Genomic DNA, 25,338 nt, shown 5'->3' on the forward strand with positions numbered 1-25,338 from the left:
AACCCATTTGCATACCACTTAGCACTTTCCCACTGTAAGTCACCCTGAAGAAAAACTCTGTGAGTCTGGCCCTGGGTGCTTAAGGACATGCCCCAGTGAGGGGATGTGGATGGACTCCCGACTGTGTTTTCAACCAGGCATTGTACTTTTACTTATAACAAAACACTCCTGTAAAAATGTGTGTGTTCCAACTTAATGGTACTCGTTTAATCGAACATGAAATGATAAAAGGCTGAGTAGCCCTGCAGGGATTCAGATCTGTGACCATACGATCAATAAAAAATCCCTGGAGTGGATGCATAGCCCATTGACTCACCAGACCCGGTTTTGAGGTAATTGTGCGCAATCTGGCGCCCTCTTGTGGACATCTTTGGTAGTGCAATAAGACAACTGCCTATTACATGACCTTTTTGATTAATAATAGTAATGCCCCCCCGCTCCAGTCCTTGTAGTGCATGTTCATATAACAGCATGTGGCAGGGATTCCATGCAGTGTTAATAGCATCTGTGTTTGGAAAGCTTTCACTTATAGTTGCCAAACGTGTAACTTTACAGAAGGTCCCTGAAACCGTCAGTCATGTATACAAGCAATGAAAAGGCAGAAGGCGGCCATCTCCTTTAATTCCATAGAGTGTCTGCTTAATTTGTTGGTGGGCTTCATCAGGCTTTTTGTTTTCACCCGGAAGCGTTTCTCAGGTCAGAAACAGCACGGTCAGGCTGCTCTCTTCCTCAAACCTCCCCCTTATGCAGCTAATCTAGATGTGCCAGGGCAGAGCTGCCCTTTCAAAAGCATAGTTGAGTTTCAGTGTGTTCCTGCCTCTATGTAAGCAAGTGCCTGAACTAGCAGTGTACTAACCAAGTGTCCTGGTTTGTATTCTAGCTCTTCCAAGGTGCTGGCACATGCCTGGCAATGGCTTTGCCACCGACGTGTACCCTTCTGATGTCACGCTTCGCCCTCCCACCTAACAACATGCTCTGCACATGAGGTAAGTGCTGACACGCCAATCAATCTATCATCTGGTTTATGGCCTAGCTGAGCTGACAGCACCAGTGGAAATGATGCCGAAGCAGTGAAGATTTGTGTGTCTCTTGGGTGCTGTTGTTGTAATCGGATTAATTTCCATCGCAGTTCTCTTTCTCCAAGTTCCATACCTGTTTCTTGCACAGAATAGCATTTTCCATGGTTGCCTGGTTTATTTTAAGAACATCTGACACAATATTGTTCGGTACAGAGACAGTGTGATTGGAGCCAGACGTATGGCGCACACCTAAGGAAATGTGGCAGCTAGATTCATTTCTACCAAAGACAAAAGGTACAGCTCCAAGTACACCTGCTTGGGACAACACCACTGGAATTATGCAGCTATGGAGGACAGAATTATGTGGCAAGAAACGACAAATTATGTGGTATACTATGGCACATTCTCCAGCAGTATTATTTCGCTCTGTTGCCTCTTTTAACACATTAACGCATTTTATGCAAATACTTTCTTAGTATCAGTTTAAGACCTGAATTAAGCAATCGGCAAGTGTCTTCCAGAATCAGAGACCTTGAAAGGAGAAAGCGCCACCCCCTTTCGGTGGGCTCTTTGCATTGGATTTGGTGATCTTGGCTTTGTAATTTAGTATTTTTATTTTGTTTTATGAAGCAGACCTGAGACCTTGTGTAGAGTTTTAGAGCAGAGAGATATTGGTAATGGAGATATATGATAAGGGCATGAAATACTGTCAGTATCATGAAAACCACCTTAGCAGATTTCACACATCATGCAAAACTCCTAGAATGAAGCCAGCTGCTATTTTCTTTCTCAAACTGGTCAATGACCAATAAACAATGTCCGTGGAGCCCAGGGACAACATCTCCATCTGTGAGGGAGGATGGGAAAGGTCACTGCCGGATCTTCTGTGTGTGTCCTATTCTGAGGCTCTTGCCTACACATGAGATGGGGGTCAAATAACCAACATTATTGACTGATTGCGTGGTCATTAATGCTACTTTGCCAGTTTGGACCTTCTCTTCATCACAGTCATAATGTTCATGTGTGCGAAACATGAAACCGTGCTAGCAGTTTACATTTACCAGAATTTTTAAGAACTTCTACCAGTACCCGACCCTGTCTCCCTAAATTCCAGTGTTTCTCTTTTCCTGGGGTTCGGGTACCTTGTTGGGGCTCAGTACTGCTCTTGTATCTAGCCAGGCTCCCTACGCCCCTTTCTATGAACATCTGGAAGCAATAGGGTAATTTAAAAAGGTCACGCAACACACTCATGTAACAGGGCACATGCACCAACCACATTTCTCCATGCCCAATGCTGTCAATCAAGGGGTAGTTGGTGCATGAGTGCCCATGAGGTGGACAATTCAAGTGCTTATCTGGGCCCTGGGATGAATGCTCAGCTGATGTGATGCTGGAAGGTTTTGTGGTGTTTCTAGTGCCACTTCGTGCAAAGAGGATCAAACAGTATCTGTTTACCTACCGGGGAGTGACATTTGACCAGGGTTTACACTGTGTATTGATCTGTGTGACGGGCATAAGTGTGTCTGTGGTGCAGAATGTGCCAGGGTGAGCCAGAGCTCAAGCCTCCTGTGATGTCATCATTGGAACGTTGAGCGGGTGCTGGCGCGAGGGGAAATATTAGTTAAAGAGTGAGAGGGGTGGAGCTAAGAGTTGAGCAGAGACATGGTGGAGGCCGGAAGCTGCAGTCTCTGTGTGTTCATTTGAGATCTTGTGTCGGGAACAATAATAAATAGTTAAAATCCATCAGGTAATCACAAATGTACATGGAATCAGACTTGAAATATTAATAGATAGTAATACTTAGTGCTCGTACCCTACACTATTTATCTAGACTCAAGGCAGTGATAACATATGAATTACTACCCAAATCAATGAAGTTTAATTTTTTCGACCTCAGAAGGATGAAAGGCTAAGTGCATCTCCTGCGATTGGAACCTGTCACCCTAGTTTACACACTGGTCTGAGTCTCTACAATGGATGCAGTACTCCACTGAGATATTTGGACTATAAAATGAGCACTATGAAAGAAGCTACAACACTCTGTTTATCGAATCAAGGTCTTAGATTCACAGAAGCAGTTTTGGCTATGGGAAGCTGTACTCCAGGAGGACGCCCCAGAGCTACTCTTACATGCTTTTGTGAATCAGACCAGAAACCTCCAACCTTCTCTTAGCAAAAGCGAAGAAGAGAGGGTGCAATCCTTTCTGTCTGTATTAATTGTGTACGAATGTTCCCTGAATATCCCCATTTTATTCCCATTGTATATAGCAGTCCTTTCTGTTTGTATTAATTGTGTATGAATGTTCCCTGAATATTCCCATTTTATCCAGCAGTCCTTTCTGTTTGTATTAATTGTGTATGAATGTTCCCTGAATATCCCCATTTTATTTAGCAGTCCTTTCTGTTTGTATTAATTATGAATGAATGTTCCCTGAATATCCCCATTTTATTTAGCAGTACTTTCTGTTTGTATTAATTGTGTGCGTATGTTCCCTGAATATCCCCATTTTATATAGCAGTCCTTTCTGTTTGTATTAATTGTGTATGTATGTTCCCTGAATATCCCCATTTTATATAGCAGTCCTTTCTGTTTGTATTAATTGTGTATGTATGTTCCCTGAATATCCCCATTTTATATAGCAGTCCTTTCTGTTTGTATTAATTGTGTATGTATGTTTCCTGAATATCCCCATTTTATTCTCATTTTATATAGCAGTCCTTTCTGTTCGTATTAATTGTGTATGAACGTTCCCTGAATATCCCAATCTTATTCTCATTTTATATAGCAGTCCTTTCTGTTTGTATTAATTATGTATGTCTGTTCCCTGAATAGCCCCATTTTTATAGCATTCCTTTCTGTTTGTATTAATTGTGTATGTATGTTTCCATAATATCCCCATTTTATTCCCATTTTATATGTTTTAGCGCCAAATTACAAAGGCAGATAAGAATACTGTAAAAGAGTACTGCAGGAGTTGTAGTTTACATACTCCAAAATGCCTTTGTGAATAATCCTCTTATCTTCCAGCCTGGAGTCTGACCTCCTAAGATGGCTGCCACTCGGAAGGCTGTTGCACTGGTGCCAATGTCAGTACTAGCTATTCGGCTGCGTCTCAGCTGTGTAAGGCTTTTGAAAATCTCTTTCCAAACTCAAGGGAACGTATGCTTGAGCTTGATCCCTGGGAACAGCCGTTCTAAAGCCCTGGCTACTGTGGGTTGACTTTGGTGATAAGTAAGCAGTGAGCATAGATAAGAGCCACTATCTGCTCCCGCATATTGACATAGACTTGTGAAAGATATGTTTCATTGTATTCTCTGTTTCCGCTTAGTGCACTGGCAGCACTTACTTCACAATTGCCTCAAGCAGGGAATTTACTTCCAGTATGGGTTAGAAGCATCGCTTACAGGCTGGGCCCCTTTTTTTTTAGGCCTGGGTTTTGACAGTGCAACTATCAAACATACCAACTGCTCACAAAAGACGTCGAGTGGGTTATGAGTCCGGTCTTTTCACCCATTGGCTTTTTTCCGCTAGCCTCTTTCACCCATTGGCTTGAGACTTTGTTGATCAGGTTTTGTCTCAGTGCAGTGGTTTATTCATCTGTCACCTAATGCTATTGTTTATATGGGTGTATCCTACCGCCTACACTCCAGTGCTTGCACTGAACTGAATGAAGGACTTCTTTACACTCCCTCTGGCTCCCACCCATATAATTCGCTCTAATGTGAAAAACCATACCTGTTGGCTTTGCCAATGCATGTTTTTCATATTGAACCTTCCGCTCGGTTGGATAAAGACGTTCAAGTGACATCCCCTGCTTTTGCAAACTTGAAATGTGGGATACCTGTGGCCTCAGTACCACCATCTGCTCTTTTTAAAAACAGTCACTAACATTGTTTCTGGGCGTGCTGGTGGACATTCATATGCCTCCAGTGGGATAAAAGGCGCTCTGCAGTCTTTTTTTGCATCTGGAAGGAACAGGCTGGATCCAAGCTGAGGTTTTCTGTGCAGTTTAAAAATAAATATGTAAGAGATGTGTTTTGCATTGAAAGATGTGCATCTTGAGATATTTTAACCAGGAAGTACGTTTAAAAATAAATATGTCTGTAAGAGATGTGTTTTGCATTTAAAGATGCCCTTCTTGAGCTATTTTACCAGGAAGCACTTTATAAAAACAGAATTCACATGCAACTAGAGTTATCATTACCAGGCAGGGCCCGACCAGCTACCAGGTGTTTCTAAATAGACAATGCAAAACCAGGGAAATGTTAATTGCCAGATGCCGCATGCCCTGAGCTACAGGGTACCTGTAGCCAATAGATTTGCTGTGCTGGAGGGGGTGGAGTGACTTTATGAAATTAGGGTGGACCCTACCTCCAGGCCTTATGGGGGTTATTTTGATAATAGTAAGGGAGGGTGGAAATGGGAGCAGGGAAACGTCATCGATTCTACAAGCCAGAAATAACCATGCGCAGCTAGGCCCCCACGATCGGGTGAGGACCTGCAGGGTGAAGTCTGCTTGACAGTCCACCAAGGCTTAGTGGCTGGCCAGGCTATAGAGGGGTGGGAGGGTGGCCCCCTTGGACCTTTTGGATTTTCATGCTCCTTGACAACAGGAGAGGCGCATGCAGATAAGAGCGGTGGGGCGCGTGGGGCAATCTCTTTTAAGACAGGGGGGTCGAGACCGGGGCCTACACAAGTGGGAGAGTTCAATGTTCTGGATGGCAACAGGGTAACCCATGGGTCTCGGAAGTTAGAAATTCCATTCAAGTGGTGTCTTGGAAAGTTGCTGGACTGAAGGGCAAATTGCATTGTAGCGATGGGGGGCCATTTATAGACAAATATGATATTTGTCTATTACAAGAGACCTGGTTAACTATGGGAGCACGGCGCCAAGGTTATGCACCCTTTAGTAAGGGGACCATCGTAGGGGGGAGGGCTAGGCCACCAGAGGGGTTGGCCACATGGGTGGCTACTCATCTGGGGTGTGGGGCCAAGACGGTAGAGACTCTATCTGGTGACATTTCATGTGTTCTGCTATCCTTTGCCCCCTAAGTTGATGTGTACTTGGTTAACATTTATTCTAGACCAGTGGACTTTGGTCACGAATCTCCCGCTGTGGTACAACTAACTACCTTCTTAACCACACTACCTGAGAGTGCTTTTAAGGTGGTAGGGGGCGATTGTCAATTTAAGCCCCTTGACGACAACTTGGAGGATACTCTGCAATACGAAGATAGATTGTGGACAATCCCAGTGTTGTCCATACCCCCCATTAAGAAATGCCCCCCGGCCCTTCAAATTAATGCCCTTACCTTGATTTTTTCTATACAGTCCTGCAATGGGTGCACAAAGTCAGACAGCCCGGGGTCCCAGACATTTTATCGGATAGGGTATTCCTCTTTAGTTGATTACATCCTTGTAGACTTAAGGTGTGGCCTATAGTATTAGATCTGGAAATTCTTCCCAGACATGATAGCGATCACAATGCCTTGTCCCTTGTAATAGCCCTACCCACCAGAAGTGCAACGGCAATGTGAATTGACCAGTTGGATGACCGATTGAGGCTAACTTTATCTAGACGAAGGATACAGTGGATTGTGCTGGAGCAGTCCCCAGACTTAAGTGATGCTTTGCATAAAGTGGTGGGAACTTCGCTAACTGATGTGAACAAAGTCATTACATCTGATGATTATGTCTCCTATCCTGTAAGGGTTGCTGAGACTCATGCTCTGCTAGTTGGCAAACTAAAGGATATATTTTATATAGAAGCACGATCTAGGGGCCATAGGAAGAATACATCTTCATGGTTTAATAAACAGTGAAGTGTTGCTAAATTATCCTTATTCGACACAAACAAAAGATAGCAACTTGATTCGAACTGAGAGAGCTATTTATAAAAATGCCCTTCGCTCTGCATGAAAAGACTGGGAATTAGCAAAACGGGATTCGCTACTTCATGCTGTTAAGTGCAAGGACTGTAAGGTTTTCTGGAGCATAGTCACCCACTGGAACTGTGAGCTCCCACATTCTTGGGCAGGGGCTGAAATTATCCCCATTTATAAAACGGGTTCTCTGTTGTTGCCTGGTAATTAGAGGCCTATTAGTCTGATAGATACGATGCAAAAAGTATTTTCCTGAGTGATACTAGAAAGACTACAGGATTGGTTTGAGGAACATAATGTTCTAAGCCCCTTTCAAGCAGGTTTTAGGCAGTGTACGTCCACGATAGATCAAATTTTCAGATTACAACTCATATTGGAAATCTCTTATTTCGGAGAGAGGTAGCCTCTATTTGATCTTTGTAGATCTAAAGTCAGCTTTTGACGTAGTCCCGTGGGATCAACTTTGGTGCGTTCTGGCTGACATGGGGTCCCTTCTTATTTGTGCCATATTATATTGAGACTTCATGAGAAGAACTTTGCACAGGTGCGCTGTGGCAAACTGGGAGAACTTTCTGAACCTTTTGTTGTCAGCTGGGTAGTCCGACAAGGATATGTGCTGGCCCGAATCTATTTAGTTTGGATATATAATGGCCTTATGGATTCGCTGAACACCACCAACAATGATGCACCTAGACTTGCCTCCATCAAGGTGCCTGCGCTGATGTTCACAGATGATACCCTCCTACTTTCAAAAACACCACTGGGTATCCAAAGGGTACTGGATAATTTTAATGCCTTCTGTAAGTCAAGGGGCCTAGAAATTATTATCGTTTAGACCAAATTCATGGTCTTTAATACATCCCATTCCACACGTCCAAACCCCAGTTGGAACTGAACTCCCTTAGAGAGGGTGTCCACATTTGATTATCTAGGGATAACCCTTAGTGAGTACATGGATTGGTCGTCTCATATAGCTAATCAAAGGCACAATACTCTGGTGGGCTTTCCAGGGTGTATAGGGGTCCTTCTTCAAACCTATTGGGCCCACCTTCGAGATCTATAAAATGCAAGCCCTAGGTGCTACTATGTATGGGGCTGAAATCTGGGGTCATAAGCCGGTATGAAGATTGAGAACAGCGTCATTAGGCAATTGTTGAATCTTCCCCCAGTACCCCATTAGCCCCTCTCAGACTAGACCTAGGTATTAGACCTATTTCGGAGGGAATCTGACTAAGACCCCTCGTCTTTTGGTGAAGAATCTGGGCCACCCGAGCTGATTTCTCATAGATTGGGCCTGAAGGAGATACTAGAGCAACTGGGGGCAGGAAGGCTACCATGGCTCCATTACATTAGGGAAATTTCAAAAAGCATTGGAAAAGGGAGCCTGTGGGACAATCCCTCTGAGGCCTGCCCAATTGTGACTAATCAGGAACATGTGAAATGCTACAAGGGGTTCAAGCTGTTTTTCCTCTTGATGAGGTCTTACTTGGGGGTCTTGACAACAAGACTCATAGGGCATAAAGACGTCTTTAGACTGGAGGATTTTCTGGACTAAGTCCAACCGCCTCTATCAAGGAAGCTTTATATCCAGGTTAGGCATGGTTTGCTTCCTTTGAGGACATTTACCAACTTCTGGAGTGGTGAGGGCTATGACTCGTTGCAGAAATGTCCATCCTGTGGCACAGCTGGGGGAACTGAGGCCCATGTTCTATTTTTTGCCCAGTTTATAAGAAATCCACGTCCAAATGGCTTGTCCAACTTTGCAGAAATCTGGGAACATCGCATTGTTCCGAGGCACTCAGAATTCTAAAAACCGACTCATATCAACCCATAGTCTTTGCCGTCTCTACGTATTTATTCTCAATTTGGTGTGACTGTTTGTCCATTTCTGATTGGACTCTGTCGGTTTTTGAAGTTTTCAACTGACATGTAGCCATGATAATATGTAAGGCAGACAGCATGCACATTATCTTATGCTTAGGTTCCAACCCTTTTACGCCTATATATATTAGATTAAAGGTTGGGTGATATTTCTTATTTTAAGGAGGTGGCTTTTTTTAAGGTTTCAAGGTTTTTATTGACTGTTGAGTATTTAGATTTGATGCACTTTATGTTTTACCTATATTAGGTTGTGCCTCAGAAGTCCTAAGTTAGTGCACATTGCTAGACATCATGGTGGGTAAAGCGGACTCTCCTAGAGCTTGTGTCTAGGTTCTTTTTGAGGTTTTTGCCTTTTTGGAAAAATGTTTAGCAGGGAGGCACTCCTATGTGTTTTATTATGAATAGTTGCAACATGTTCTTACATTTTTTTATTTTATTATTTCTTTGACATCAATGTATTCATCTACTGATATTTGAATATAACGTGTGTCTTCATTATGCACTTTATCCACCTATGAGTTGTACTGCAACAAATTGTGTATTTCTTTTATCTGCTATGTATTTTATCTATTACCGAGATGTGTTATTCTGTACTTTTATGGTCCGTGAACCAAAATAAAGTTGGTTGTACTGTACTGTAGTAACCTAGACCTATTCACTTTGCCAATGCTTGTTGTTCATTTTGAACCACCCGCTCAGTTGGATAAAGCCGTTTAAGTGACATTCCCTGCTTTTACAAACTTGAAATGTAGGGTAGCTGCTGCCTCTCTACCACCATCTGCTTTTTTTTAAAAAAAAGTCACTAACATTGTTTCTGGGCTTGCTGGTGGGCATTCATATGCTTTCAGTTGGATAAAGAGCTCTCTACAGTCTTTTTTGCATCTGGAAGGAACAGGCTGGATCCAATCTGAGGTTTTCTTTGCAGTTTAAAAATAAATATGTAATAGATGTGTTTTGCATTGAAAGATGTGCTTCTTGAGATATTTTAACCAGGAAGTACGTTTAAAAATAAATATTTGTGAGAGATTTGTTTTGCATTTAAAGATGGGCTTCTTGAGTTATTTTAATCAGGAAGTACTTTATATAAAACAGAATTCACATGCAACTGGAGTTATCATTAACAGGCAGTGCCCAACCAGCTACCAGGTGTTTCTAAATAAAGAATGCAAAACCAGGGCTCTAAGTGGGATGAAAAAATTGGGTCTCTAAAAAGGGACTGGCATATATAATTAAGGGCATGGCTTAAATATGTAAAGTACATTTCTGTGAGTCCAATAGTGTGCCACTCAACGAGTATTTTGGTTTCTCGCTGTGCTTTCTGTTATTCCACCTAGATATATAATGCAACAACTTACATACACCTAAACCCAGCCAGAATTATTGACTTTGTCAGTGGTTTGTAGCTGGTTAAGATGAATGAGTAACATAAATGATTTTCTTTTAAATAATTAATATTGAAAATGACTGTTTTAATTCTGAAATTGTGATACTGTGAATTAAACATTAGTGAGGCCTGTGAAAGGGGTTCATAGAGTGTCCCAGTCGCTTCTGTTATGTTCACACTTTCTACTCACTTTTTCTTCCCACTTCTCCTCCATCTGCTTATTTCACATCTCATCCCTTTCCTCTCCACCACCCTCTTTTTACTCTCTACTGAATGCAGTTCCTTACATCTCCTTCACTTCACCCACCCCAAAAAAGCAATGCATCCACTCACCTTTAAGCCATACATTTTGTTTTACTTTCGCTTTCTCAATATTTTGACAACTGTGTACCCTCTTCACACACATTTGCGCAGAATCACAGTTGCAACTGGACAATGTGGCCATTGCTCTGCGCTCTGCAGAGAGGCCAAGGTTTGGATGACAATTTATTCTGAACACCTTTTTGACCCACTGACAGGCACTGTGAGAAGCTCGCACTATACCTGTCAACTCACACAGTGCCACTGTGTGACACACGACACACAGTCTCCTGGTGGGGAGCCGATATCACACTGTGGCAGGGAAAACAAGCTGAAAAGCACTGTCAATAGTGGTTTTCCAGCTCATTTTCCAAGGCTTTGAACTGCTGAGGTTGGTTAAGGGGTGTGAAAACACCCTATGACATCGGCACCAGCCTTAGCAAGCTTTTTTTTTTTTGGGGGGGGAGGCTTAGGGGCAGAGTGGGGTTCAAAAGTGCCTGGTAGGTAGTTCTCAGAACAAGGCCATACCCCCTTTCAGGTCCTGCCCCCTCCTCACACGGGGAGATTATTTTTGAAGTTGGCAGGTATGTCGCACTGTCTTCAGCCTCAACTTCAGACCTCTCAATTGTAGCTCGCAGTAAACACCTGGAGTTGACTCAATTCAAAGTGTGCACTATACAATAGTAATCTATTACACACAAAACAAGCATTAGCATAGCCAATAGGTCTCGCCTTTGGGACCTTATAAGCGTTTAAGTATGCAGCACATTATCCTATGTATTGTGTTGCTAGGTATTGAATAGCTGTACAATAACTATAAATTGGGTTATGCAGTCTGATTTATGACAAAATGCTTGCCTCTTCTATGTGCTTCTTAATGCGGCGCAAAATGCTCCCTTTCAGATTTGCATGCATGTAAACTGTAAAAGTATGTGGATGCTGGGGGTGCGAGCAGAGTAACCAGAGTGCTTTGGTTTATTATATTCTTCCCGTCCGCTACCCTCACTACTTTCCCACAGTCACTTGGCCCCCGCAGTCTCAAAGAGCTTGGCCCACATGTCCGGGTTGAATAACTCTGCCGTGAAAAGGTAGCAAAAGTTTCCCCTGGGGCACAGCATTGTTTCATGAAGTTTATGTACTCCGGCTTGAGCTCGCCTGCCCAGTTCCACCCAAACCATTCGGAGCCGAAGTGTGGTACTGAGAAGACTCAGTGCAAGAATATCCCAAACTTGGCCTTATCGAACAAGGCTGGCAACAGGCGCGCGTCCAGGGACCGCCCGTTAGGGTGTAGCGAGCCCAAAGTGTTGGGATAGCAAGCAAGAAGAACACACGAAAAAGCAGTGACATCTTGAGCCCGACTGACAAGCAGGGCAATTGGCAGTGGAACATGGCATGGGCGAGGATGTGGCATAACAGCCAGAGCTGCCGACTGGGGAGCCGGCCCGGGGAACCTGGTTTGATGCAAATGGAGTGACGATGGGAGTAAGAAATGGCCGAAAATGTGGAAATTAGAAGGTGTTTGTTCTGATGTGGACAGTAGACCAAAACGTGACCAGATGTGAGTTTTTGAGGATAGGGTGAGCAGCAGTGAGTTGTGAAGAGATGAGATTTTGTTCAGGGGATGAGAATATGATCGGCACAGACATGGAGTCAGTTGAGAGAAGTTCTTAAGATCATCTGGATTGGGCAGCCTTCTCTTCAGCTGAGAAAACTGCACAAATGCAACAACATTGTTTGTACTTTTCTGGGGGAGGGCTGCTGTCTGGCTGTGAGGAGAGAGGTCCCATGACGAGAGCCAGACACACAAAGGGCTGTCCGAGAATCCAAGGAGGGATGGAGAGGGGCTGGCAAAGGTGCGGGCAGAAAGCATGCTTCTCTCTGCTGCTTGCTTAGGAGTTACGAACACCTCAGCACGTGACCAGCTCAATATTTGAATATATCTTCAGCACCAGACAGGTGTCTGTGAGAATTAATCTGTAGAAATAAATAAAGCATAGGTGAACGCTCCACCGAGCGAGTTGGCAGTAAAATGGCTCAGAACTTTGTGTGTATGTTAACTGACTTCCTGCACTGAGGGGTAGTTTGAGCGGCTGGGTGGGGTGGTCACCGGGTCTGGTGCTTGACGGACACGGTGCTGGACGCTGTCAGTGACTGGGAGAAAGGGACTACATTTATAAACATGGAGGGAAGTTCTTAGCAAACTCAAAGATACATACTCGCCTCCATCCGTAACAATACACGAGGCAAAGAAAAACGAAAACCGTGATCATTCAATTCAGTGCAGTGTGAGTAACTAGAGGGGAAAAGGCGCTCTTTTATTAAGAAGCAGTCCCCACAACAATTTCTGTATAACACTACAGGAACACGCTGCACAAAGCCGTTCTCTCTTAAGCAAGATGCGCGGCCCCTTTCTCCCAGTCACTGATATCGTCCAGCACCGTGTCCGTCAAGCACCAGACCCGGTGACCACCCCACCCAGCCCCGAACCTTCCTTACCTTCAGCCTTCAAGTGAGTGTTTACAGGTGGCTACAGAAGCTGCAGAGCCAGAGCATAACATGGACACAATATCTACCGCCACAACCGGTCTCTACATTCAAACACACTGAGCAACGGGCGGCGCGCATATCCCGGGACTGGAATCCCAAAACGGAACCAGGAAGACACAGCTGTCTGACTACAGCCTGCCGCACGACTCCTTGTCCCCTGCCCTTCCCAAACCAAGAGTGCCCCCCGCAATGCGGATCAAGGCCAGCTCGAAGGGCATTTGGCAAATCCTCACACTCTGTGAAGCTGGTGCAAGATTTATAGCTATTTATCTGCTAATACTTTTTATTTTATTGCCAACAAGGAGTCTGTTGCTGAAGCTAGCTTTTGCAAATTGAGGAGGGTTTGGTGTGTACATCTTTTTTTGCACAGTTACATGAGAAATAAACCCAGACTGAATGTAGCCTTTCCCGTTACACCTGAACCAGTCGACTGTTTACATTCGCAGTGCATTGCCGATTATGCTCCACGTGGACCTAAGGAACCCAGCCTCACACACTAGCGGCGGCGGGTGGTGAAACATGGAGACAAAAGTTTAATTTGCCCGCCACTATTGCAAGATGGCTGTGTCTGGTCTGACCATGGGACAAACAGTATTGCTGCTGTGAATGGAGCGCCGTAACATAACCCAAGCGCTCCGAAAATACACTTACCAGGGAGGTGCTGAACATGACAACGGGACGGGGCGGGAGCAATGGTATCACGACATCGGGGGACGCTGGCAAATAGGAGCATATCGCAGATATGCTTAAAGGGAAACGAGAGCGGCCACGGGCCAGCCAGAGGCAGCGGGGCCCATCCCATGCAAATCAAAGAGTGCCCGAACAAACGTTAAAAGAATTCAAGCATTATGGCACGTGTAACAGGGGGAGTCGCCTCAAAATTTAAACTACACCCAAAGGCGGGACAAAGAGCAGCTTTCCACCAGTAAAAAACAAGACAGAGAGTCCTCGAGTCTTGAAAAGAGAGTGACTGACTGGTGCCCCGTAAAATGCCACCGCGATTGTTCCACTGAAAATGATGAAAGATGTGACATTCCTGTGCGGCTGTGTCATAGGACGGCCCCATTACCTCATTCCAAATTAGCTCGGACCCCTGCAGGTGCTGCGTGCCCTCCCGGCTGCGGCTGCCGCTGACAGAGCTGTGAGTGACACATACCTTTCCCATCATCCACATCACGCGCCCTTCCTGCGTCTGCTCCCAGGGTTAACCCGAGTTAAACTAGTAAGCGCGAACACTGCATAAAATCTCGACTGCACACTTCGTGCGGCGAAATACTTAACATCAAACTTCCACGAGAAAAAAAAGCATTGCGCGCGAGTGCCGGTACCTAGGGGCCGACGGGGGGAGGGAAGAAAAGCGAAAGCACGCTTACGGACAAAAACATGCGCGCGCGTGTCAAAGATGGCGTCGGGCTGTCCACATGCGCGTGCATTTTTTTGTCCCTATACGTGCATGTTTAGCTTTGCGGATGGCAAGAGCAGCCATCTTTGTCCATCTGAACACGCGTGCATTCAGCTTTGGCTGAATCGATTCCAAAAGGTCCTCTCCAAGGCGAGAGGAGCGCATGCGCTGCTTTCGCCAGGCGAGACCTAAAAATACAGAAACCCTATATCCTGGAAATGGCTAACACGCTGAGGGAATGTAATATTTAGTAAAACATGTGAAATAGCAATAGAAACAGAAACTACATTGCTGACATGGATTACACGGCGAGTGCAGCGCTTGCGCTGCTTTCGCCAGGCGAGACCTAAAAATGCAGAAACCCTATATCCTGGAAATGGCTAACACTCTGAGGGAATGTAATATTTAGTAAAACATGTGAAATAGAAACAGAAACTACATTGCTGACATGGATTACCTAAACGTGTTTTATATTAATTGTGCAGAAATCGATCCATGTTTTTGCCATTACAGTTAAGGACATGAACAAAGAGCCATTTCAAGGTCTGTTTTTAATAATAACCGGGTCTGAGACCTGGCTCACTTAACCCCTTCAGTGCCCATGACGAGCTGGACTCGTCATGGGCCGCGGTGGCGCTGTGCCCATGACGAGTCCAGCTCGTCATAGACCCCGCCCGCTAATGCAACGGCCGGCACTGGGCGGGGAAAGGGGCGGGCACTGAAGGGGTTAAAGCACTGGCAAACACAAATGTTTTTAAAGTACCTTTTGTTTTGCATTGTTTATTTAGAATTGTCTGCAGGTCCCCAGCAAGAAAACTTGTCCCCAAGTAAGTGATACCAGCCCCACACTGCCAGCCCACTGAAATGCCCAGGAGCCAATCTGGCCCTGTTGATAGGTGTTTAAAACATAGCAGTTGCCTGGCTTACACTGAATGTTTTTGTCAATTTTATCCCGGGGATGGGTCAGTGTTTAATTTGTAAATAAATAGGTGCAAGGTCCCGAGTTTTTTCTCAGAAGTTTACAATTGGTGCTTACAACTATGGGTTGCCGAATAACAAGGCTGTCTAGTCTTGATCCCACCTCCTGTCTCTTTCTGTGGAGGAATAGTGCATTGTGGGTAACTGGCCTTCAGCATGTGGTCTGAATCTGAGGTGCGAGGGCCGGAGGTCAGAGAATCGGCAAATGTAGTAGTAATCGTCAAGTACATGATGTAAACCTTTCATGCATTTGTGCCATGATTCCATGAACATTCTTCTATCTTTCAGTATGTATGCTCCTTCTCCTCTCCGTCCCGCACCCCACCCCCTTCCCCCCACCCGCATGCTATTGGTATAGTCTGGAATGTTGAAGAGGCCAGGTATGTTCAGATGTTGACCCTTACCTGCCGATCTCGAGGAGGACATAAATCCTGGGTGCCTCTTCTACCCGAGAGAAAGCTCATTTATGACCACACCAAGCAGGGAGACGTGAATAAGAATGAAATGATCTGTTTTAGACGGAGTGACAGTGAAAGAGCGAGCGACGACTGTTTGCGGACACCGGCTGGGAGCGGGAAGCGGGTGTGACGCAGAGCGTGCTAACCACCGCGCCGGCTGCACGTTCACCGCCCGCCCACAACAAACAAACGAACCTAGTGCCGAAGTCAAGGCAGGCCCCGAGTAAACCACAACGCCCCAGTTTTATTTTAGTATAAATGTTTTGGATGGAATTTGAAATTTATGGATAAACAAGTCTCTTGTGTTGTGAGAAGAGAAGCCCGCGCGAGGTCACGCACTCTGAGGCGGAAGCTGAGCTGTGATGGCTCCTCTCCAAAAGTTCTAAATGAAAACATCTCAGACGATTCACACTCACCAGGGCCCCGGTCCAAAGTTTATTTGTACATCTAACTGACTTGCTTGCTTTCCTGATCCACCAGTCAGAGGGCATTTCTTCTCGCAGATCGAACTTATAGCAGGCTTATTTAGCTTATTGTCTGCTCTAGTAATTCTACTGACTAGTGGCAGGACGGGCGTACCAGCACTACTTCAATTTTAAAAGGAGAATGGCTGCACTTTTCAGTGGGGTTCAATATTTGAATGGGACAAAACCAGCACTTGTCACTGGGGCTTAACTACTTTTTAGGGGAGAGTACCAGCACTTCTCGGCAGAACACAAGTATTCTGGGGGTAATGAGTGCCTACACCTGTTTAATTTTAAAGGGAGAGTACTTGCACTTCTTAGTGGTCAATATTTGTAATGGATAGTAACAACCACTGACCTACTTTTAATGAGAGAGTATCGGCACTTCTCAGTAGCACACAGGTACTCTGAGGCAATGATGCCTCACTTGTTTAATTTTAAAAGGAGAGTATCTGCGCTTCTCAGTTGGGAGGGGGGGGTTCAATATTTTATGGGATTGCGCCAGCACTTCTCATTGGGGGTTAAATACCTTTAATGAGAGAGCATCAGCCCTTCTCAGTAGCACACAGGTACTCTGAGGCAATGATGCCTCACTTGTTTAATTTTAAAAGGAGAGTATCTGCGCTTCTCAGTTGGGAGGGGGGTTCAATATTTTATGGGATTGCGCCAGCACTTCTCATTGGGGGTTAAATACCTTTAATGAGAGAGCATCAGCCCTTCTCAGTAGCACACAGGTACTCTGAGGCAATGATGCATGCACTTGTTTAATTTCAAAGGGAGAGTACTGACACTTCTCAGTAGGGATTCGATATGTTTATGGGATAGTACTAGCACCTCCGGGGTTTACTTTAATTGCTTCTAATGGGGAAGGACCAGCTCTTCTTAATTGCACACAGGTACTCTGGAGCATGAGTGCCTTCACTTCTTTAGTTCCATTTCAATCACTGACCGGGGCAATTGTAAGAAGGGGGCACGGCACAGGTTTTTGTATAACCATTAACCTGCATCTTTTTTGTGTGTTTATGAACATTTTTAAAGCTGTGTCCCACTTAGGAAGCACAAGCAAAACGACTCTGTTAAAAGTCAAGAGTAAGTGATTTTGAAGGGTGGGAAAGTAAAGGTGCTCCCCATAATTCTTATGCGGCCGCTGGAGGAGCATTTTTTCCATTCAAATCTGATCTCCACATAGTAAAAAAAAAAGTCCCAAAAACAACTGTGATCTTGTATATTTCTGTCATACACCTGTGCACGTACGGAGGAAAAAGGCATACATATGAAAATCTATGGTTTCGTTTACACTTAGTGTTTTCATAATTGCCAAAAATCAAAACTCTGTACACATCATAGATGTAAAACCATGATGTGTCAATTTACACTGTTTTTGTGATTAAGGCCCTTAAAGGTGGCATAATAGACTGTGGGGATGTTAATTTTAACTGGTATACTAAATTTTGAAGGCCAAAAGGAGAGAGTGCTGAAAGACTCTATGGTGCCAAACTAAGTAAACTTTTGCACTTCGTTTTGCTTACATAATAAATAAGAATGAAATAGATGTGTCTCCATCTTTCAGCTAATGAAAGGAATGAGTTTGAGGACAAATCAATTTCCTCTGTTCCTTAATCTGTAAACAGCCAAATTTATATAGTCCTTTTTTGCTTCCCAAAAGGATTGCTTCACCGTAGGATCTGGACCAACAGCGAGTCAAAACTTAATTGCACCATAACTTGTTACTCAGAAACTGTAGCACTAGATGGATTTGTTTCATTATAGCCAAAGAGGACACAAAACATGCAATTAAGTCCCATGGGATTAGAATATCAAGCTTGTCTGCTGCAACTTCAAAAATCATTCTCTAATAATTTATTTATCTAGGAGTTTCAATATAATTCGGTCCAAGGCAAAAAATTGGGTGTCCGAGCACTTCAATTGTTAGTAGGATTTGCAATACACCATTCCTACAGCACCATGATGATTTGTAGGTGCCTATTGCAGGTAACCTCTTGTGCCCTGGACCAACCCAAACTTATAACATACAGAATAGATGGACGGATGGGCTAATAGTGGGTGGGAAGTAGAGTAGAGGGCTAGCCAAGCACTTGGGAGAAGAGATTCTTCGTTTTCTGAAAGGATCAACTGGTTCCCGGTGTGGTTCCTAGTGTGGGAATAAATGATAAAAAACACTTACCTGCCTCGCCGCATCGCACCCCTCTCTTCTGCATGCGCAGGCTCCCAGAGTGCACTGCGGCCAATCCTGACACTGCTTTCATGCAGCTGAATGCAGCGTCAGGATTGGCCTGAGTGCCGATGTTTTGCGCTCCCAGTTAATTGGGAGCCTGCGCCTGCTCTCTCCAACCCGGCAATGCAGCTCAGGTTGGAGAGAGATTCAGTGCGCATGACGGTTTGACTGGCCTGAGACAGCCAGCCAGACCGTCATGTGCACTGAATAGTAGTGCCAAACACTCCTCCACCAGGCGGTCATCACCCTGCTCCAATCCTCGGAGCATAAAAAACGATAATAAACAAGAGTTTTTTATCGTTTCATTTTTCATTTTTTTGGATGCTGTCAGGTGGGGCAACACTCCTCCACCATAGCAGACGAGCCACTGCTGCTCGTTTTTCTTCAAGGGTTTTAAACCAGAGAGGGATTTACTATGGCAATGAAAGACCCATCGCAGTGTCTTTGGTGTTCCTTGTATACATGTCCTGCAGGGATTTTGGAAGGTATTGTTCACTCAATGATATTGCTGGGCATCTGGTTTAGCTACTTGAATCATGCTACAACCTTGGTGGAAATTTGGCTACAATTAGGTTAGAGTATAACTAGAGAGAGCTTTTGACACATTGATGCCCTTGAAGAGCCAGTAAGGCGTGCAAGGATAATGATTCACCAAAAAGCCTGGGGTAATAGAAGTACCAGGACATACCCTTTGACCCACATTAATTATATATGTTGATCCTCTGTCCAACCTTTTGCGCCCTGGTAGTGCTTACATGCTTGGAGACAAAGAGAAGGACAAGTACTTAAGTAAACAATCCTTAGTGTTTACATTCTGCTCCTGCCATTGCTACCTGTTTGACCAGAGGATGCAAGGGTTGTGCCAAGGATACCTTAGGGTAAGACGTGTAACAGCTGGTACCGCACAACTATCCCTGTTTGACATCTATGAGGGCATACGCAGAGTCAAACAAATGTTAGCCAGAATTGACTGACTCTTCCCCAGCCATAATGCCCCTTTGGAGGCATTAGCCTGTGTAATACTCTTTTTCCCAGTAGCCTGATCCACCCTTGGCTACCCACGGCACCAATTTGTAAATATCGTCGTTTGATTTTAAGGCTCAGAAGCAGATAAATCCAACTGCTAGGTGCTGTGCAAATACTGGACATTTGCATTAGCCTCTGGGGTACTCGTTACCTTTTAAGAACCAGTTGTGGCCTCATCTTCATGTGGCACATCTGGGCAGGAGAGAGAAATGCAGAGGTCACGTCCTTGTTTTGACTAGACGTCAAAGTTGCACGTGGTGTGGTGTGAACAGGTATTTTTAGGTCTCACCTTCTGGAAACAGATAGGGCTTTATCCACAAAGGTAAACTTACACTTTTGTGTGTAAGTTTATGATTTTTTGCAATTCACAAAGCAATTTTACGAGTAGTAGCTTTTTTTGACAGCGGAGACTCCGCACATTAAAAGATAGGCACTCGTAAAGATACTGCTCGTAAAATTGCTTTGTATATTGCAAAAAATGGTAAACTTACACAAAAGTATACGTTTGCCTTTGTGAATCAGGGGCTTTGGGTCCATGATTAATCGACTTACTTATCTGTCTCCGTTCCCTGCTTCTACTTCATTAACTTTTGTCTCTATTCTTTTTTTTTTTTTTTTTTTTTTTTTTAAAACCTTTATTGACAGTTCAATCACGAACAGGTATGGGCCTACAACCCCCCGGGGCCGGCCGCTAAGCAATCAGAGCAAAAACAGGCAAATGTAAACACAGGCAGCACTTCGGGGAGGAGAATTGTAATGCTAATATTGTGAACAGCGTAGGTAGGGCACCAGGAGAAAAAGGTTTTCATTTTATGATAAAACAAGGCAGAAGGATCAGGTGCCAGACAATTTTCAAACAGCAATTACAGTTATGCAGGGTAATAGACAGAAACGATTTACAGCAATCTGTTAGGTCAATGGCGCAAACACAAGAACATCAGGATGGGGAAGAATATCGTAAGCGGTGGCGCCTGCAGTCCCCCGCCAGAACTCCCGGAAAGCACCCCGGAAATTGTGGTACACATGGAGCGGCAGCGAGTCATAGCAAAGGAAGTGTATCACGCTGATCCCAGAAAAAGAAAAACAGAAAGAAACAGAGAAGAAAAAGGAGGCCATGGAAAAGGAGAAAAAAGACTAAAGAATCCCCTCCCCCAACCCCCCACCCTGCACCTCTGCAGATGAGTACGGCCCCCCCCCCAGCAGTGTGCCTGTCGCCCTGGAACCAGACCCGAAATATAGGAGAATAGGGAAAAAGAAGTAGGAAAAGAACCCCACCAGACGGGGGGGTAGAGAGGGTATTAATAAACTGGAGGAGGGCCTTCAAAACATACCCCCGGCTTCTCCCTCCCGCACGGCAAGTTTCCCCCAAGGTGAACAATAAACAGCACAAAATCGATCTTCTCAAAGAAAGATGGGGAGCATTATGCACCTATTATGCTGTTAGCTATGCCAGGAGAGCACGCAACCCCTAAGCCCGCCCGTCCACTAGATGACCACCCCTGAAGGATCAGCCTTATCCCTGACCACTCTTTGGAATTCTGCCCATGCCTACCCCTCGACCCAGCACCATATCCGATGTTCCAAGGTAGAGGATTGTCCAAAAACGTCAGAGAAGCGACGCATACAGGTGGGATGGAAGTCTCTGAGCATCAACACAGTCCGCAGCGTGGAGAAACAGGCTTCCCAGTGCTGCCCCAGGATATGCACTGCGCTCAAGGTCCAGGAAGGCAGAAGCAGCCAAAGCAGACAATAGTTGCTGGAGTTGTCCTTGGGTCGCAGGAGGGCACGTACGGGACGAGGCTACCACATCCCACTCAGGGCCAGCGCCTCCGGGACAGATCAGGCCCTCAACTGGACGAACACACTGTAGCATACTGGCCGGAGTGTCCAGCTGTGCACTAACCTCAGGGGTGGCCGCCAAAGTTTCCTCCTGTGCGCAGTGTGAGTAGTCCCTGTGTACGTGCGGACAGGCGGGTCGCCATTGCTCCAACGCCGACGCCACACCGTCGAGCTTACTCCCCAAGACCCCGACACCATGGATCAAGGAGGAGTGAAGAGCACCAAGGGCCTCGAGGAGGTCGCCGTACCCCAGCACAGCTCTCTGGGATCGCGCCGCCACACTCCCAAAAGTCGCACTTTCACAAACCCTCTGCGACCCAGCGGACAGGATGGTAGGCTTCATCGCAACAAGATGGCCGCCAAGTATGCCCGACCCTCACCGGGGCCGGGACACCGGGACAAGCGTCTCGATGTCCACGTCGCCGGCGACCTGGTTCCGGGGGCAGGCAAAAAATTATCCGTTGCGTGGTCACGGGCAACAGTCGTCCCCACCACGGACCGGCTCCCGTAGAAATCCGGGGGCGGCCCGCAATGATCCGGGCAGGATACGGGCGGCGGCCGGGCAGCTCACTATCAAAGGCAGGGTCAGCCACCGGAGGATCTGAAAGCTGCACCCCCGGGCATGCACCCGGTCCGCTACACCTGACAATAGAAACGACCACGACGAAATGTAGGCCGAGTTTGGCACCGCTCCGGTGGACCGACTCCACCCAGTCACAACAGACCGCTGTTGTTGACCTGCCACCCGGCCACGGCATCCACTCGAGGTCCCGGCCCCGGGGCCGCACAGGCCGCAAAGTTCAGATGCTCATTTCTCCGGCGGTACCGCAGCCAGAAACCTCGGAGTCACTCAGTCGGGGGCCACTCTCCTTCAGAAACACGACCGCGTAGCACAGGGTGAGGATCTCGTGCAGGATATCCGTGCGGGATGCGGAGGTTCACGGAGCCGGGAGTCTACGCTGCCGTCCCGGTCGCCATCTTGGCTCCTCCCCTTTGTCTCTATTCTTATGTTTGTCTTTCCTGTGTATTTCGGACTCACCGTATTTTGATTGGTTGAGTTGTATCCTGTTACTGACGATGTCAAGACGATGTATTGCAGTGCATTAGGTTCTATTTTCTCCCTTCTCTCTTTCCTTGCTCTGCCTGCTCTCTCCCCACTTTTCTGCCCCCCCCCCCACACATTCTTTTTAGGTACAGATTTGCTCTCCCCAGGTGTCGCAGGAGAGACCTACAAGCTTTGCCAATCCTTGCTTTTTGTTGTTGTTTTTTTGCTCTAATGCTTTGCTGATGCGCGCAGACTCTAGGGGCGGCCCTTCTACTTTTGCTGGCTCACGCTGCATTTCATCCATTCTATTTTTTACACAACTTGTCCTCTGATTAAGGGTTAGTAAATTAAGCCATTGATTGGTGGCCGAATCCTTGGAAACCGTTTCTAACGAGGTTTGCTGCTAGGCTTGTCAATAGTAATTACATTGGTAGCGGGCTGGCGACCATACTTTATTATTTTAAATACGTTTAAGAGGATGAGTGGGACCTCATTTTGTCTATTAATATCACTTGCATTGGTACAATAAATGGAAACACTTGTCAGTCCCTGGCCTTTGTTCGTGTGGGTGAGCGGCCATTTTACAAAGGACCTTACATTGTCCACAATAGCCTACTGTATGCTGCACTTTGCTGTCATAGTCATTGTAATCTTTATTCAGCTATAAAAAGCCATAAAAGCAAAGTTAATACACATGTAAAATACAAGACAACAATTCATTCCCATAAAAAATAAAATAATATCAAGTCTGCTGATAAATGCCCTCAGGACAAAACCCCATAGTCTTCCTAATTGCCAGGTACCATCTTATAAAATTAACAACACCTTAGTATATTTAAACAGTACCAAGCTGTTGCAAGAAAACAACAGCAAGATTATAATATCTGATATTAGCTCCTCAGAGAAGTGGAAGTAAGAAACAGGTCAGTGGGAATGTATACAAAGGCAGTGGCAGTTGATGACCCACAAAAATGGTGGGTCCACACAAATAAAATAAAATAAAATACCAATAAGCATTTATATTTTTAAATGAACAAAAAGGTTTCACTTACCTTTTTAGGCTGCAGCATGTCCTCGGTGTCCAGCCGTTTCCCGACTCCTCCAGCACAGGTCTCGCAGCTCCTTACCAATCCAGACAGTACTCGCATGTTCCATGAGAGAAGTGTCTGGATTGGCTGGAGCGGGCTGCTTCAGCGCTTCGAAGAGCACTGAAGAGCCTGTGCCTTCTCTCCAACTCAGCTGTCAATCACAGTCGGGTTGGGGAGGTTGAATTACGCATGTCTGTTTGGCCATAATAATGTAGCTGGCCAAACCGACATGCGCAATTTACAATGAAAGGAATGACTCACTGGCCCCGCCCTGCCCTCTCCGTTCGGCAGAAAGCCGGAAAACTAAAATGGTAAATAAATCCTTTTAATTCCATTTTAGTTTTCCAGCATTCTGCAGCTGTGTGGGGAGGGGGTCGGTGCTCCTCCGCTCCCATGGAGGAACCGCCCCTGTACAAAGGGCAAAAACCACATAAAGCGCACTGTGCATCGTTTAGAAGCAGTATCACAAGGGCAACTTGGGAGTAAAGGAAACCATGATCCCTGTATTGGATAGGCCACTAAAAATTGAATGGTGGGCATAGCTCTCCCTGATATTAGACGATATTATTGGGCGTCCCAGTTGGTGGCGGTGAATCATGGGACATACGGCCCGGCGGTGAACCTCGCGTACGAGATGGATAAGCTACTGTTGCCGGGCAGAGATTTCAATAGGGCGCTTTATTCTACGAAGGGAAGTACTAAATTGACCGGTCCTACGAAAAATGCAGTGCGCGCCTGGCGTTGTGCCACCGCTGCTACGGGATGGACGGGCCGTCTGTCTCGTGCGACTCCACTGTATGCGTCGGACGCGTTGGGAGGTTTATGGCGTTCGAAAGGCTTTGAGAAGTGGGACTTGATCGGAATTAGTCGTGTGGGGGATCTTTGGACGAAGGGCGCTTTTAAATCGTTTGAAGCTCTTCAGACGGAATATAAGCTGAGTGATAGGGAGTTCTTTCGTTATGCGCAGATGCGCCATGCGCTACTCTCAGCTTTCCCGAATCCTGCAGTTATCCCCGAGGCCTCCCCGTTGGAAGATCGTCTGCTTGATGGTTACCTGCCAGATAGTACTATTTCCCTGATCTACAAAAAACTGATTAATACTCGAGCGGACCTTCTCACACATTTGCGAGAGGTCTGGGTCGCTGATGGCCTAGAGTTGGATGACGAGGACTGGGTCGCGGCCGTAGCCTCACCGAGGGAGGTTGCTATACCGGCTCGCCTTCGATTTGTGCAGTTGAAGATACTACATAGGGTCTATGTCACCGGTCCCCGCTTGCTTCACATGGGTTACACAAGTGATGGTTTATGTCGGCGCGGTTGTGGCTTGCTTGGTACTTTTCTTCATATTCTGTGGGAGTACCCGAAGGTGATACGTTTCTGGACTGGTGTACATGCAGTGATGGAGGAGGTTACGGGTGTGGCGCTGCTCCCTGAGGCTCGGCGATGTGTGTTGAATGTGTGGGAACCGACTGACTGCGATGTGGCACAAGAACGTTGGGTGACTTTGGGCAACATGATCGCTAAAAGGGACATTGCGCAGCTCTGGGGGTCCGGCCGGCCCCCCACAGTTACGAAATGGAAAGAAAACATGGATTGGTGCATGTTCCGAGAGAAGACGGTTTATGTGGCCAGAGGCAAGCCTAGGGCATGGAGTAAGATGTGGGGTCCCTGGAATTCCTATCGGGGGGATATCTGCGCCCCCCCCTTGGTGGTCGCACCAGACGTAACGATGTCCCCTTGACTTTGATGTTCCTGGTCGCTTTGCGGGAGGGATGACCGAGCCTCTCC

The 25,338-nt window shown here is 45.9% G+C and overlaps 1 protein-coding gene across 8 annotated transcripts in view; it reads left to right on the forward strand.

Annotated features, from left to right (window-relative positions):
• The window catches only part of PITPNM2 (phosphatidylinositol transfer protein membrane associated 2), a 1,082,174-nt gene that overhangs the window by 142,343 nt on the left and 914,493 nt on the right, over positions 1-25,338 (forward strand). For all 8 annotated transcript variants that reach the window (XM_085633970.1, XM_085633975.1, XM_085633974.1 and 5 more), the window contains exon 2: positions 881-986. The gene's annotated coding sequence lies outside the window, so the exon portion shown is untranslated. The remainder of the gene's footprint in view (positions 1-880; positions 987-25,338) is intronic.

This window comes from Triturus cristatus, chromosome 11 (genome assembly GCF_964204655.1).
Source record: "Triturus cristatus chromosome 11, aTriCri1.1, whole genome shotgun sequence".
Lineage (NCBI taxonomy): Eukaryota > Metazoa > Chordata > Amphibia > Caudata > Salamandridae > Triturus > Triturus cristatus.